Source organism: Patagioenas fasciata, chromosome Z, assembly GCF_037038585.1.
Source record: "Patagioenas fasciata isolate bPatFas1 chromosome Z, bPatFas1.hap1, whole genome shotgun sequence".
NCBI lineage: Eukaryota > Metazoa > Chordata > Aves > Columbiformes > Columbidae > Patagioenas > Patagioenas fasciata.
Genome location: NC_092560.1, coordinates 65,404,524 through 65,418,912, shown reverse-complemented (window position 1 = coordinate 65,418,912; position 14,389 = coordinate 65,404,524).

Below are 14,389 nucleotides of genomic sequence, written 5' to 3'. Positions count from 1 at the left end.
CGATGACTTCCACACAATCATGTTCCAGATCTCCTTCTTCAGTACCTGCACCCAAAAACTCAGTAGGATTCATTGAGTTAGTAGTTTTTCGAACAACATCATCTTGTTCTGTCAGAATTGCCTGGTATTTCATCATTCTGCTTGGGGAAAGCCAATGGCCCCCCTTTTGTTCCAATACTGTTGTCACCATATGGGATACAAACACTTCTATCCTTTTTCCGATAGTTAATTTTCTGACTTCCTGGATCAGTATTACTGTAGCAGCTACCACCTGTAAGCACGCTGGCCACCCAGCACTTACCAGATCTAGCTGTTTAGAAAAATAGCCAACAGGTCTTTTCCAAGATTGCAGTCGTTGGGTTAATACTCCCAAGACAAGTCTATGTCGCTGATGTACAAACAACTGGAAATCTTTGCTCAAGTCCGGCAGGCCCAAAGCAGGTGCCTGCATCAAAGCTTGTTTCAATTTTTGGAAAGCTTCTTGTTGTGGCTTTCCCCACACTAAGGTCTTATTCTTCTGTGCCTCATATAAAGGTTTGGCAATAAGTCCATAGTCCATGATCCAGAGCCTGCACCACCCTGTCATTCCTAAAAAAGATCTTAATTCACCTAAGTTTCATGGTTCTGAGGTAGCACAGATAGCACGCACATGGTTTGTACCTGATTTTCGCTGTCCTTGAGAGAGCTCGCATCCTAAATAGATCACAGTCTCGGATGCAATCTGAGCTTTATTTTTCGATACTTTGTACCCATTCATTCCCAATCGGTTCAGTATTTCAATCGTTACCTGGATGCAGAGTTCTCGTGTCTCAGTTGCAATCAAAATGTCATCCATGTATTGTAGCAACAAGTACCGTTGTCGAGGGATCACGATGTGACCTTTCGTAGTCCATTCCTCAAACTCCTTGGCTAATTGATTTCCAAAGATGGTTGGGCTACTCTTGAATCCTAATAGAAGGCGTGTCCAGGTTAATTGAGTTTTCCTTCCATTGTGTGGATTTTCCCATTCAAAAGCAAATAGCTTTTTGCTTTCCTGGTCGAGGGGTATGCAGAAGAAGGCATCTTTTAAATTAAGTACAGTAAACCATTAATATTTCTCTTTCACAGATGTTAACAAGGTATATGGATTTGCAACTACCGGATAAATGTCCTTAGTGATCTGGTTTACAGCCTGCAAATCTTGGACTAATTGATAATTACCATCAGGCTTCTTTACTGGAAAAATTGGAGTATTATATTCTGATTCACATTCCTGTAGAATTCCATATCTCAAGAATTTTTCAATTAGAGGCACTATTCCTAACCTAGCTTCTAGTTTCAGTGGGTAGTGCCTCAACTGTACTGGCTTGGCATCTTCCTTCAGTTCCACTTTTACGGGCTGGGCTGTTTTCGATTTCCCAGGTATGTCAGTCTCCCATACTGTAGGGATCACAGCCTCCTCCACAGCTTGTGGTATCTCCACTACCGGGTTTTCTTTTAATAACAGAACTTGTCCTACCTTAGATTCTGGAATTTTCATTACCAGGTTTCCATCCTTGAATGTTATTACAACATCCAATTTGGTCAATAAATCCCGTCCTAAAAGGGAAACTGGACAGTCTGGAACATATAAGGACTCATGGGTTAATTCCTTTTCTCCAAAACACAGATCTAAGGGTTGTAGGAATGGCCATACTTCTTCCTTCCCTATAGCATCAACAATCGTTGTTGTTTTATGACCTACTGTTACCTGTAAAGAATTTAGCACAGAACAGGTAGCCCCTGTATCCACTAAAAATCTCACATCCTGGTCCCCCACTTGTATTGTCACCAGGGGGTCCTTATTCTGGGCATCTGCTTTTGTGCTATCATATAGTCAGCTGTTGTCACTATACTCTCCCAACACCATAGTGTGTACTGCATTTCCTACTGCATTTGGTACCCCACTCATGGGACCTGGACGGTTTGGGCATTCATTTTTCCAGTGTCCTTCCTCCCTACAATAAGCACATTGATTCAAACGAAGCTTTGCAACAGGTCTCAAAGGAGTTCCCTGAACATTCCGAAAACCACGCCTTCAGCCATCTCTAGTTCCTCTATCACGGACTCCCATTCCTACTCCCCTGCCTTGTCCTTGGACCAGGGCCAGCAAGTCTTGTTGATGACGCCTCAGCTGTTCCTTTTCTCTATTATTATAAACTTTCCAGGCTGTTTCTAACATAACATCCAGATCTCGTAATTGCGCTCCCTCCAGTTTCTGTAATTTCTCTTGAATATCATCCTGAGACTGTCCCAAAAAGATTAAAGCAAACTGAACCCTAGCTTGTTCTGTTTCAATATCTAAATCCGTATATCTTTTTGCAGTTTCTTTTAATCTTTCTAAAAAGGCTGAAGGGGATTCGTTCTTTTCCTGCTTAACACTATACAATTTTGACCAGTTCATTTGTTTTGGCATAGCAGTCTGAACACCGATTGATAACCAGTCCTGATATCTCCGGAGGTGAAGCTGACCACCTCCAGTATTATAATCCCACCGGGGATCCTCTTTTGGAAAATTTTCATCAACATTACCGCCCACTGTTCCATTCTGAATATCCTCCCTTACTTTATCTCTTGCTATCTGTATAACCATATCTTTTTCTGTAGAATCCATTAATGTGTCAAGAATCACTTGCAAATCATCGCAATCAGGATTCTGCGTTTTAATTATCATTTTAATTACCCTTGCAACCTTGTCTGGGTTTTCCCGGTAAGGACTAGCTGATTGTTTCCAGATCACTGAATCTCCTGGCAAAAACGGGACTTTTACATAAACTGGCTCTTCCCCCACTCCTACCGCTTGTCTTAGGGGTGCTGTTACATTTGACGGCCCACCCCCCTTTTGGGCTTCCTTTTCTCTGTTCCTAGTCCTGTGGGATATTGGTGTAGTTGTTACTCCTTTTACACCAGCTGCTGCCCCCTCATCACCACTGGAATCAATATCACTTTCAGTAAGATGCACAGGTGCCGAGAGTTTGAGGGGTTTAGGTGCAGAGGGTTCAGTTTCTGAAGGTGCAACATCAAGACACGGCAGATCTAATTTTAAAGCGTTACCGCTACTATTTTCTATAGCCAAACACGTCATTCATTTCTTTTCTGCCGTACATCCCATACATTTATCATTAGTACCGCTCCTCCGGACTAACATTAACCCACATTCCTTCCTCCAGTCCTGTTTTTGTTCAAGATAGAAAAAGAGATCCACATACTGTACCTCATCCCATTTACCTTCCCTATGACAAAACCTCATTAATTCAACAATAGTTCCATGTTCTAAAGTACCCTCCGGTGGCCAACGTACTTCATTAGGCAAGTCATATTCAGGCCACCAGTGAGCACAATATTCAATTAATTTCTTTTTACTCATTGATTGTCCAAATCCAGCCTCCTTCCAATGTTTCAACAAACAATCTAATGGTGACATCTTTGTACCACACATATCAACACAAAAGAGTAACACATAGACGGTTAACACAGAAAGATAACACACAGATAATTTTACCAGAACAACAGTAAATACGGATCAAACCACAAGTTTCAACAGTAAATACAGATCAAATTACCAGAACTACAGACCAGGTGCTGAACAGCATAAATAACCAGACCAAGTGCTGAGCCTGAACAGCACAAATGACAGACCAGGTGCACGCAGATAACCAGACCAGACCAGGTGCCGAGCCTGCAGCGTAAATAACCAGACCAGACCAGATACCGAACCTGCAGAGGTTTCCCTCTGTCTAACGGACGGCTGCCTAGGCAATACCCCGGGAACTACCTGCCCAACCGAGCGTGGCTTTCGCCGCGTCTGACCAGCAGACTACCAGATGCCTGACCAGCAGGCTACCAGACCAGAACCAGACCAGAAAGGTACCCAATAATCCAGATAAAGCAACAGATAAAGCACCTTCTTACCAGTCAGAGGTCCATCATGAGCAGCAGAGGGTCGGTCATGTCTGAAGCGCTCCCCAAGAATACCTCAGTGCTAGCTGGAGGAGGATCGAGGCGTGATCCGCCTCAGTGCTCGTGAAGTCCCATCTGGGTCACCAAAATGTTAGTAATCAGGACACATAACCATGGGCGTAGTTATATGCGGTGCTTTATTTCAGTGCTGGGAAACCAGGGGTTTGCACCCAAAGCTGGCTTCAGCGGTCAGTTTAAGTTGCAGAGTATTTATACAGTTCATTCACATACATATTCATATATTCATTAGGATCATTAGAATATGTAATAGTTACTCAACATTTATTGCAACATCGATTGCAACACCTTGGAACTACTTTGATCATGCGCAGTGTCCTCTGGTGGTCTTTCAGGTGGTCTTCAGGATGAAGTAAGTAGTCTTCATCGCTTCTGTCCTCTTCACCTTTGGGTACTGCATATGCGCACTACTCTATAATTGCATAACTGCTGACTAGCTTAATTTCCAGAGATACTGTATATATTTCTTCTCATTCTAGGCATATTTGGGCTAAGATAAATGCTAGGTTGATAGGACAGGAGTATACTCAAATCCCTTATTAGGTAAAACACGATATGCAAAGGATGAATCAGTCTTCCACCTGTTCCAGAAGGGAACATCTTGTAAAATTGATTCTGTTACTAACAGTGTCACCACAGACCGTAATGTAAAACTGCACATTGATTTCTGCAGAACTGACCAATGGATTATGGCTTAGAAAGAGAGGATGGAATATTTTTAGAAGATGGTAATCCGCTTATTTGCTGTTTTCTATTTGCTTTTGAATTGAGGAAAAGGAAAGGTAAATTTATTTTTCAGGTTTGTTACAAGATGCATTTAAGTTTGGGCTCATTTCTCTGACTTTGTGTTATCTGTGAGGTGCCTACATTACCACCTAATTTGCTCTAAATTCTGGATAGCTAGATGACTTTCAAGGATGATTTTGTTTTAAAGTTTGCTAATTGAGTCACGATGCATTTCTCTTCATTGATCATAAAACAGATTGACGAATAAGGTGCTTTAGTAGGCAACTCAAATAAGCACTAAAAACTAAGGGAATTAATCCCGACCTATGCGGTTTTGTTATACGACTGAGCTTGTTCCCTGCACATTTCTTTTCTGCCTGTAGTTCCTATTGAAATTTAAAATCAGCAAAGATACTTGGTTTAGGATTGCCAAACCTAAATTTCACTGTGCATTTATTTAAGTGTAGCTTTTGGGGTTTTTTTCAGTTTTCCTTCAGTCAGGGACACAGAAACTGGAAGTTCACATTTTCAATCGAATGCTCAAAATTTGTACACACCTATTTGTAAACAAAATCTATATATGTAAATCGTGTTTCCTCATGCAACTGCGCATATAGAAACTTAGATCTGTCCAAGATATATATGTAAATTTGACTTGCCTTTATAAGTCATATTACTAGTACTTACAAATGTTTATTATGCAAAAGCCGTGAAAGAAATTTTGAAGCAGATGATATCAATTTATAGTCTTAGAAGCATCTTTTCCCTGATGTACGCCTATTTGATGTAAGAAGTTTCAATAATTTTTCCTGTTTGTCCCAGGAAGATAAAGCATGTGTTAATGGGTGAAGCAGAAAAATTAAATCATGGTTCTTCCATTCTGCTCCCTAATGTCTCACAAAATTTCAGTTTCATTTCAGGCAAATAACTTCAAAAATATACTCCTAAAGGTGAACTCTATAAATTAAGCTTTTACAATTCCATTTTCATAAGAAGGGGTCAAGTCTGAGAGAAGTGAGGACACATCAGTCAGTGGAGTTCTCGCACTCGACTGTATTCCTTCTGACAAAACATCTCATGAGCTCTGTCTTAATAATTTTGTCTTAGGTTCTCTCTTGCTGTCTCCCCACATATTCTTACAACTCTGGCTTAATATATCAACTGATTTTAAGTTAAAATTCGCAATTTTCCTCTTCTTAGGCTATGGTCTTTTGCACTAACCACTGACTTTTCAATGTTCTGCAGATCTAATCTGCAGCTCTTGGTGCCATTGAACACAAGTGTGTAGTGACCAAGCAGCTCTCTAAACAGAAAGGGAGTGTTCATTAGCTAAAACATGATATCAAGCAAAGATGTATTTTCTCTAGAAAATTTCCAGCCCTTAAAAGGACGAGAAGCATGCCTGGTTTATTCATACATTTCCATCAGTCTTCCCTGTTTGAGGTTATGAGCACCTTCCATGTTAAGCCTGGTTATGAGCCCCTGGCTTTTGGCCTAGTGACTGAACTTACCCCTCCAAGCTGTGACCATAGTCAGGCACGTTTCTCAACTGAGATGTGGTAGTCAACAGAATCTGAAGTTTGATCAAACAATCTCCTGCCTTCTTTCACCACCATGCCTTCCCCACTGTTAGCAGGAAGCCTCTTTTATCAGATGAAAGAGGGGAACAGCTGACAGAGGCATGTACTCAGGTGAAGCTCCTTACCTGCCTTTTGGTTTGCATGGAAGAGTTTTGTAGGGCAACCTGATCTTTTTCTGATCATCAGGCCATGCACACCTTCTGTGTTTGAGTTGGGGAGGAAGACAAGGGTTGTAGTATACATTCAACTGTTTACTAGTTTGGATGAAGACAAATTTTGACTCAGCAACAGTCTTTCACCTTGGCTTAACAGATGGAAAATAAACTCTTTCCACCCTTCATTCTTCCTGCACATGAATATTCAAAGCTCTTCACTTTTCAGGAGCCTCTTAATCTGGATGTACAGGTCTTGACTTTTCTTAACTGAAAATAGGGATAATCTGGACACAGTCATAAAAACTTAGTAATTTTGGTATCATTCCACTCTTTACTATCAGCTGATATCTAGCTATCTAGAGCCTTTCTAATCCTTATCTGTGTTAGTCCCACACACCTGAGTAACTGACACCTTCCACAATGTCAGGAAAGTACAGCAACTTGGTATTCATCATAGCCTGAGATTCCTGTTTATCATTACTCTACACTAGGGCCTTAACAAATAAAAATGAAAACATCCTGTCTCAAAGAACCTTGCGACATAAAAACATCAGGAAAAGCCCAAGAGCAGCTGGTAGAGGATGTGGAGTACAAAGAAGAGTACCAGAATGCTGGTAGCTTCTCCTGTCGTTAGATCTCACCTATGGTCTTGTGAGCCTGCTTGCATGGGCACAGACTGTGGCACTACAGGGACACTAGAAAAGAGAAGCAGAGTAAAAAGGTAAGAGATGAATTATGTGGCCCTGTGCACAGAGCACTGCACTGAGTTCAGCTGGGTAAGACACATGCCTGGTGATCATGCAGCAGGACTTGTGAAAGGCTTTTTACAGTTTCATGCGTTCTTCAGCTGGGTTTTTCTCTAGCAGTATGACGCACTTTGAAATCAGCTGGAAGCTAGAGCACCTGTTATCAATTGGAATATAGTTTTCTAATTGCAAGTGCACCAAACAGAAGATTTCTTTGTTACAGACAGGCTTTATTCAGAAGAGAAAACAAATCAGAGTCAAGGGATGCAGTCCAATCCAAAGGTTCCCATCCTTTTGCTCACCATCTGTGTAGTCAAAGATAGCAAAGGCTTCCTTGCCATTGAATAACGCAAACTTGGGGACTTCCTTGACGTCACTGTGAAGGGTGGGTGGTCTATGTGAGAGAGCTGGCAGCATGCCAGTTATTAAACATGTTAGAAGATCTTCAATGGTAAAGGATTGAAGGTAGTTCACAAAGAAACTGAGCAACTCTTTGAGCAAACACATATTGTCCTTACCTATAAAAAATGTTTTACAAATATTTCCTACTTCTCTAATAAACGAACTCTCACAAGCTGAGCTTGTGAGATTCATAGAGATGTGCAGAAAATATTTTCAAAACCAATCAGGCATACAGAGCATAAAAGCTAAAATTTTCTATAGATAGGTATGAAAAGATCAGTTTCTATTTCTAAGTTTCTTTGAGCTATCCAGGCTACTAAAATGGTAATGATGGGAATGCTGGAAGAACTACAACTGTCTTCCTGTTCCAGTTCCAGGGACAAATTCTGTGAGGAAGACTGATATTTTCTAAATCATTTCCTGCCCCTTTTCAGAAACAATGCAACTACTTGAGAGCTCAACATCTGGGAGGCTCCTAAAACCTGAAGTGACCTCTGAGAATGAGTCTAGAAAATGACTTTTTTTTTTTTTTTCCTAAGTTAGTTAGCATCAGGATGAATGCAAGAACAACAAACACTAACTGAGCCGTCTCTGTTCAGGGGTTATCATGACTTCATCTGGCATCTGATCCAGGATTTCTATAAATCAGGGGAAAGGTTTTTCACAACATAGGAGTTAAAAGAGATTCTTCCACTGGGTTCATCTGCTGAGACTCTCCTTTATTACTGTGCTACACATTCCTGAATCAATCCTCCTGCACACTAAATGTTTCTGTAAATATAATTATCCTTTCTCTTCCTTCAATTAGTTTTAGATTGCACCTGGTGGAAAAGGGTAGATTAAGCAAAGGTGAACACAGAGTGAAAGAAGAAATAGTAGGAAGGAAAAAGAGGATGGGTTTCCTGTGGTCCAGTCCTTTCTTTCACAAAACGCACCCAGTAATTAACGAAAAATTTCTTGCAGGGATCCATCGTCTTTGGTGTTTACTTGACCAAGGACTGACACTAGATCTACAACCTTTTCCTGTGGAGAAAGGCCACGACTGGAGGCCAGGGTATTCTTATAGTTGAAAGTTGTCAGGTCTGTCCTCCGCAGCCTGATGGTGTGTTTCAGAAGCACCTTGAGGTAACAGTTGTTCTTTGAAGAACCTGGTGAAATGGCTCAGAGGTTTTATTGGTGCAACTAAAGAATTTGATAATAAATGAGAATCAAAACTGACTTTAGCACAGAAAATGCAGATGGCTGTTTGTAGTGTTTATACACATACGTATATACATACATACAGGTATATTCTGCAAATAACAGATAAGGCAGAATGGCTATACACATGGTTACGGTTACCACATAGAGATAACAACTACCTCAACTACATACCAAGGATGGTTTCTGAAAACACAGTGCAAGTTTCTTTCAGCAGGTGGTATCAGCACTAATAACCTGTATGTATATGTATCTCTCTCTTGTGCAAGCTTGCCAGATTGTCCCTGGAAACTTATAAGTAGTGATATCCTATTCATCCTTTTTTGCTACTCACTTCTAACTGATCAAAATGTGAGTCTCATGGCAATTACATGGTTTTCTCTCTGCTCGCACCATGTATGTTGGAGTTGGCCATTTGTAAAGAAGCCCTCAGGTCAGAGCAGATCAAAGCAACCTTAATCCATCCATGGGCACATTTCTACGATTTGTGACTGCACACAACCTGGTCCTTAATCTCTTTGAGGCCCAAATTTGAGATATATTAATCCTCATCATCTTCTCTGGTCTTCAAATTATTTGCCTCTTTAAAAGTCAGCCTTAAGCAGCTGCTGTTACCCTCCCATACACTGAGTTTTTTGAAATTATAGTATCTGTGATGAAAATACTCAGTCACAAGTGGATTTCAGAAAGGAGAAGATGAGAAGATGGATGAAGAAACACAAGCGATTCAAATAATATTCCTTAAATAGTAACAAAAGAGAAACAGCTACCGGCATATTTACAGGAATGTGACATAGTACAGTCCAAGTATCATTTGAAATAGTTTAAAGTGTAGAGAAATGTTTTAAAAATGGCTCAGAAATGTAAAGTTCAAGTATGTAGGATGATATGTAAATCCCTTGGTGTTTTTTTATTCAGCCCAATCTTACAGCCTCTTGTCTCCAACTAAAAATACTACTCTTCATTTCTCAGTGACACCAACTTCCACTGAAAAAATCATAATTCACCATGCCCTAGAATTTGTACTGTCCTCCATTATGTTTTTAATAGCCTCAATGGGAAGACAAAACATAGAAAAAGGCTTTTATGTTCTACCAGAACACAACTGACTTTCCAAGAACTGTTGTCGGACATAAATCTCTCCTGATCTCACTGCTGTATTTGTCATAACAACAAAAATATAAATAGCATTGAAATAATATTTTACATCTCTGTGGCGCCATTTAGTCGTTGAGACCAAATGCTTTGCAGTTAGACAATACTTGCACTACCAGTAACTTAAAAGAATGAAAGCCATTGTTTTTATATTGGCAATGTAAACAGGTCATATGTTGAGTGTATATAGTCAGATTTTCACACTTTTAAACAGTTGGAGTAGCAGAACACCTATTTTTGCTAGAAGTTATCAGATGCTAGAGTAACTCACTCTGGATAGAAGAGCTGATGGCCCTAAAAGAGCTAATAACCAAGGGAAGACAAATTTTACAGTGGGTTCTCAAATTTAAAAAAAAAACAAATAAAAACCAACCAAACAAAACCAACAAGCCCTCAAGACCTCAAGCAGTGCTTAGAAAATCAAAGCTGTATTTAGTGTGAGAACTATGAAATAATTTATGAGATCTCTTACAGAGGTGGGAACAATGCTTATAGTATAAATAACCAACAACAGCAAGAAGATCAGAGAATGAAAACTACATTATCCACAGATGGTGGATTAGAGAGATCAAGGACCTTGCACAAGGAAATAAACTCTAGATGCAGGCCTCTACTTTAACCATGTACTAGTCTTGAATGAACAACATTGATATCATGAAGTTCTGTTCCCATGTCTCCGCTAATGTTACAGGTGGAGAGGAGACAAAATTGTCATTGATGTACCATCAGCAGAGGTTTTTTTTTTTCCACATGGAAATTGATAGGTCTGCAGTGTTGCATATTTTGAGCTCCGGTATTGAAGAACAGAAGTTGAAGAGCTTGTACTGGGTCACACAGGAGATCAGTGGAACCAGGACATCCCAATTACTATGTTCTACACTAACTACAAGCCCTTAGGACAGCGTGCTTGGCCACTACATCACATCATGTACAGGGATGCTACTGGGCCAGGGTAGTGAAAAGTCTGCATAACTCAGATGGTTACAGAATGCAGTTCATCGTCTGACAAAAGTATATACAATATTAAAATAAGGCAAACATATGGATAAAAAATAAGCCTGGTATGAAAAATAGCATGCACTACATATAAAGAGATACCAGGTAAAATTCTCAATTCTGCATTGTAAATGCTTCCTGGAAATGTTAGATAAATTAATCCTGTGAAAAATATCAGCTTTGTACCTGAATCACGATGCCATTTTGAACAGCAGTGTTCCTTTAAGTTTCAAGACTTTCTAGTAAACCCCTCACTGCTTTCTGTCTATATACTTTATCGTCTCCTTTACAACCCAGGGTAAGTGACCGTTCATGTTTTTAACAAACCTTATAAAGATAATGACTGTAATGGACTGTTTTCCTTCAGCATTATCTGTAAAGATAAATGATAATTTTCAGTTGAGTATGAATACTGTATCTGTAAAAGGCAGGAAGAGAAAACAGAAACAAAGCAAACACAAATAGCAACTCAATAGAATTGACTACAAAATGGCAAAAAAACTTCCCTGAAGACCACAACACCAACTATAAGAAACTAGACAAGCAAATTTGGGAAATCCGAGCTCACTGAAGTGGGGCTCACTACAGTAAATAAAGTTTTGCCTCCTTTCTCTTTCAGAAAAACACTTTTTGTAAATAAAACCACTTGGATCTATTATCCAATTTTCCTTATAGTTAAAAGAGCTTAATGGACTCTGAAACTTAGCTAACTGTGTGGGACTGAAAGCAGAAAACAAAGCAGAAAGACAAAATTGTTTGGTGTCAAATGGGCTGAGGGAGAAGGGTAGGAGAGTGTGCCCACAGATTTGACATTAACTGTGATGAGGAAATGCAGAACAGGCAATTTTTTCACCTCTAGTTTCATGTGACCAGCAGCTCCTCTTCCAAAGCTGGTAACAGTGGTGTCACACAGACTTGTCCATACAACCTAGGCGGGGTAAAACAGTAAGACAAGTCATTCCTCTAGAAAAGTCATAGCAAATGGGAATAAGTGCATTTAGATATCCTACGAACTGCCTTTTTAAAAGCCAGTTTGCACAGTACAGCTAACTTTAGCAGAATTCTCAAGTGTTTCATGTACATTAAGCACATTAATTGTATAATATTAAATACAATTGCATATACTTGTATTCTTATGGATAGGCTTTGATAATTTTATCAAAATGATACCATGTATCAAAATTCTATTATTTTAGGGCACACTCAAGAGACATGGAAACCTGAAAGAAAATGTAAATTCACAACAAGGTCATACAGAGTAAATCCAGTTTTAATCTGTTCACTTTTCTAGGTCTGAAGTTTCTCTTTTCTCACAAGTCTAAAATGTCACAGGTCAGGCTCAGATTTGTACTTGGATGTTGCCAGGGTTTTTTAAAATGGAATAATATTTATCACACATACTTAAATATTACAAGCTCTTAAATGTGTAAACATTGCTTCAGGTTTTTGGTAAGAGCTTAAGATGAGTTCCTGAGCAATTTGTGATTTCTTGGTAATATATGACCCATGATTACTTTATCTATTTCTGTCACAGAAAAAAATGAATGAGAAAAAAGGCAGAAAAAACATAAATCAAAAAGATTTCTTTTTAAGATGAATTAAGTAGTTACTTTTTCTATTATCTTCTTGTGTCTTTTTTAGACCGTAAGATTGCCATATCATGGGATGAAAGCCACTGTCTTCAGCAAAGTAAATCCTGTGTTTTGGTAACACTGATCCCATAAATCACATATTCGCTAAAGAATGGAAATGGACTGACAAAAGCAGTGATTTCCAGCTTTTGCAGGTCAGGCAGGCTGTCAGAGCCTGAACGTCGCTATCTTTTCACTGGCAAACAACTGGACCTTCTGAACGAGAACAGATCCACTATATAGCATCCATTAAGAAGATCGAAAATAGCTTACCATATACATGCTAGGAAATGCATTCACTCAAGTAAACCTCCTGAGAGTGGAACAAGAAATATCGCTATTACAAATGAGGCATGGGGTATAGGCCAGAAAAGTTGCTCTAATTGGCTCTATTCAGCATATGGGATATTGCCTCAGCATGCATTCCAAGATTATGCACTGTTTTAGGGAATTGTTACCTTTGGAGACAGGACAATTTATAAAGTTGTTGAATTGAAAATATTTTGTGTACTTGAAGAAGTGTTTGCCATACTTTTATTGTTCTCCGGGTATCTGCTTATAATGACAGCTAGCTTGGATAGACCGTGGGCAAGTTGGTTGTTCTGCTCTTGGACATTTGGTGATGTAGGACCACTCTGAGTCAAGTTACAAAACATCAGCTCTAAGCAAATACCTGTTTGTATATCTTTGAATACAATTTCAATTTGCCAGCCTTATTTTATCTGGCTTATTCTGTAAACTGAAATAAAGTACCACAAGGTGATAAAAATAAACTCCTATTTGGATGATGTATGGAGTCTTGGTCTCAGCCAATTACTGTTGAGGCAAATGCCAGCATCTTACAAGGAAAAAGGTCCTAGACATTTCCCTGTGAGTTTTTCCTTGACAAAGGCTGGACTGAAACTTAAGTTCCACTGAAGTAAGTATGAGTTTTGCCATTAATTCTATGAATCTGGCTTCTACCCGGTTTCTTTATTTGTGACCTTTAACAGTTGATCTTATAACAAAGCTCACAATGAAGTGTGGAATGTGACTGAGAATACATGTTTAAATAGGCAAAGTGTGCTAAATGCTCATCATTTTTACAAGACATGTTCATTCTCAAGTAGGCGCCATGAGGCAACACAGAGAACATCTACACTTTTCAAAAAGTGCTCAGATAACCAGTCTGAGCTTCAGTGTGGGTAGCACTCCCACAAATATAACAAAACTGGCCGATATTTCATGGCATTTATGTACCATACAGCAACATTTTCACAGGGGATGTGATCTCCATTTTTAAGCGTTAGATTTCTCATTTAAATATTTAAATAAACAGGTTGTTCAATATGATGTGCAGCCACAGAAAAAGTACTCATAGATGCTATAGCAGAAGCGTAAGAAAATCAGACATTGAATACAAAGTTATTTGGTAGACGAAACTCTAAAATCCCAGGTTAGCTCTATTTGAAGGATTAGCTCTAACATGTCTGAAAACCTATGCATACTACACCAAAAACTTAACTGAGGGTACAGGTAAAAGCTAAGAACTCCTGAAACAATTAATACTTGTTTATGTCTTGCTGTGGGCAGAATGGCAGATCCATCACTCAGGTTTCCCAAGCCAACTGATAACACAACCTTCCCGTGCCAGCTCTGAGGCTGAAGATACGTCAGTGTGGAATCACTGAGGTCACTTCTCTCCTTTGTTGGTCTGCTTTTTGGCCCTCTCCTAAATTCAGAATTGTTTTAGAGCTAACAAGATTTACAATCATGTAAATAAAGGACATTATATTAGCTTACATATCAGGTATGCTTGTTTA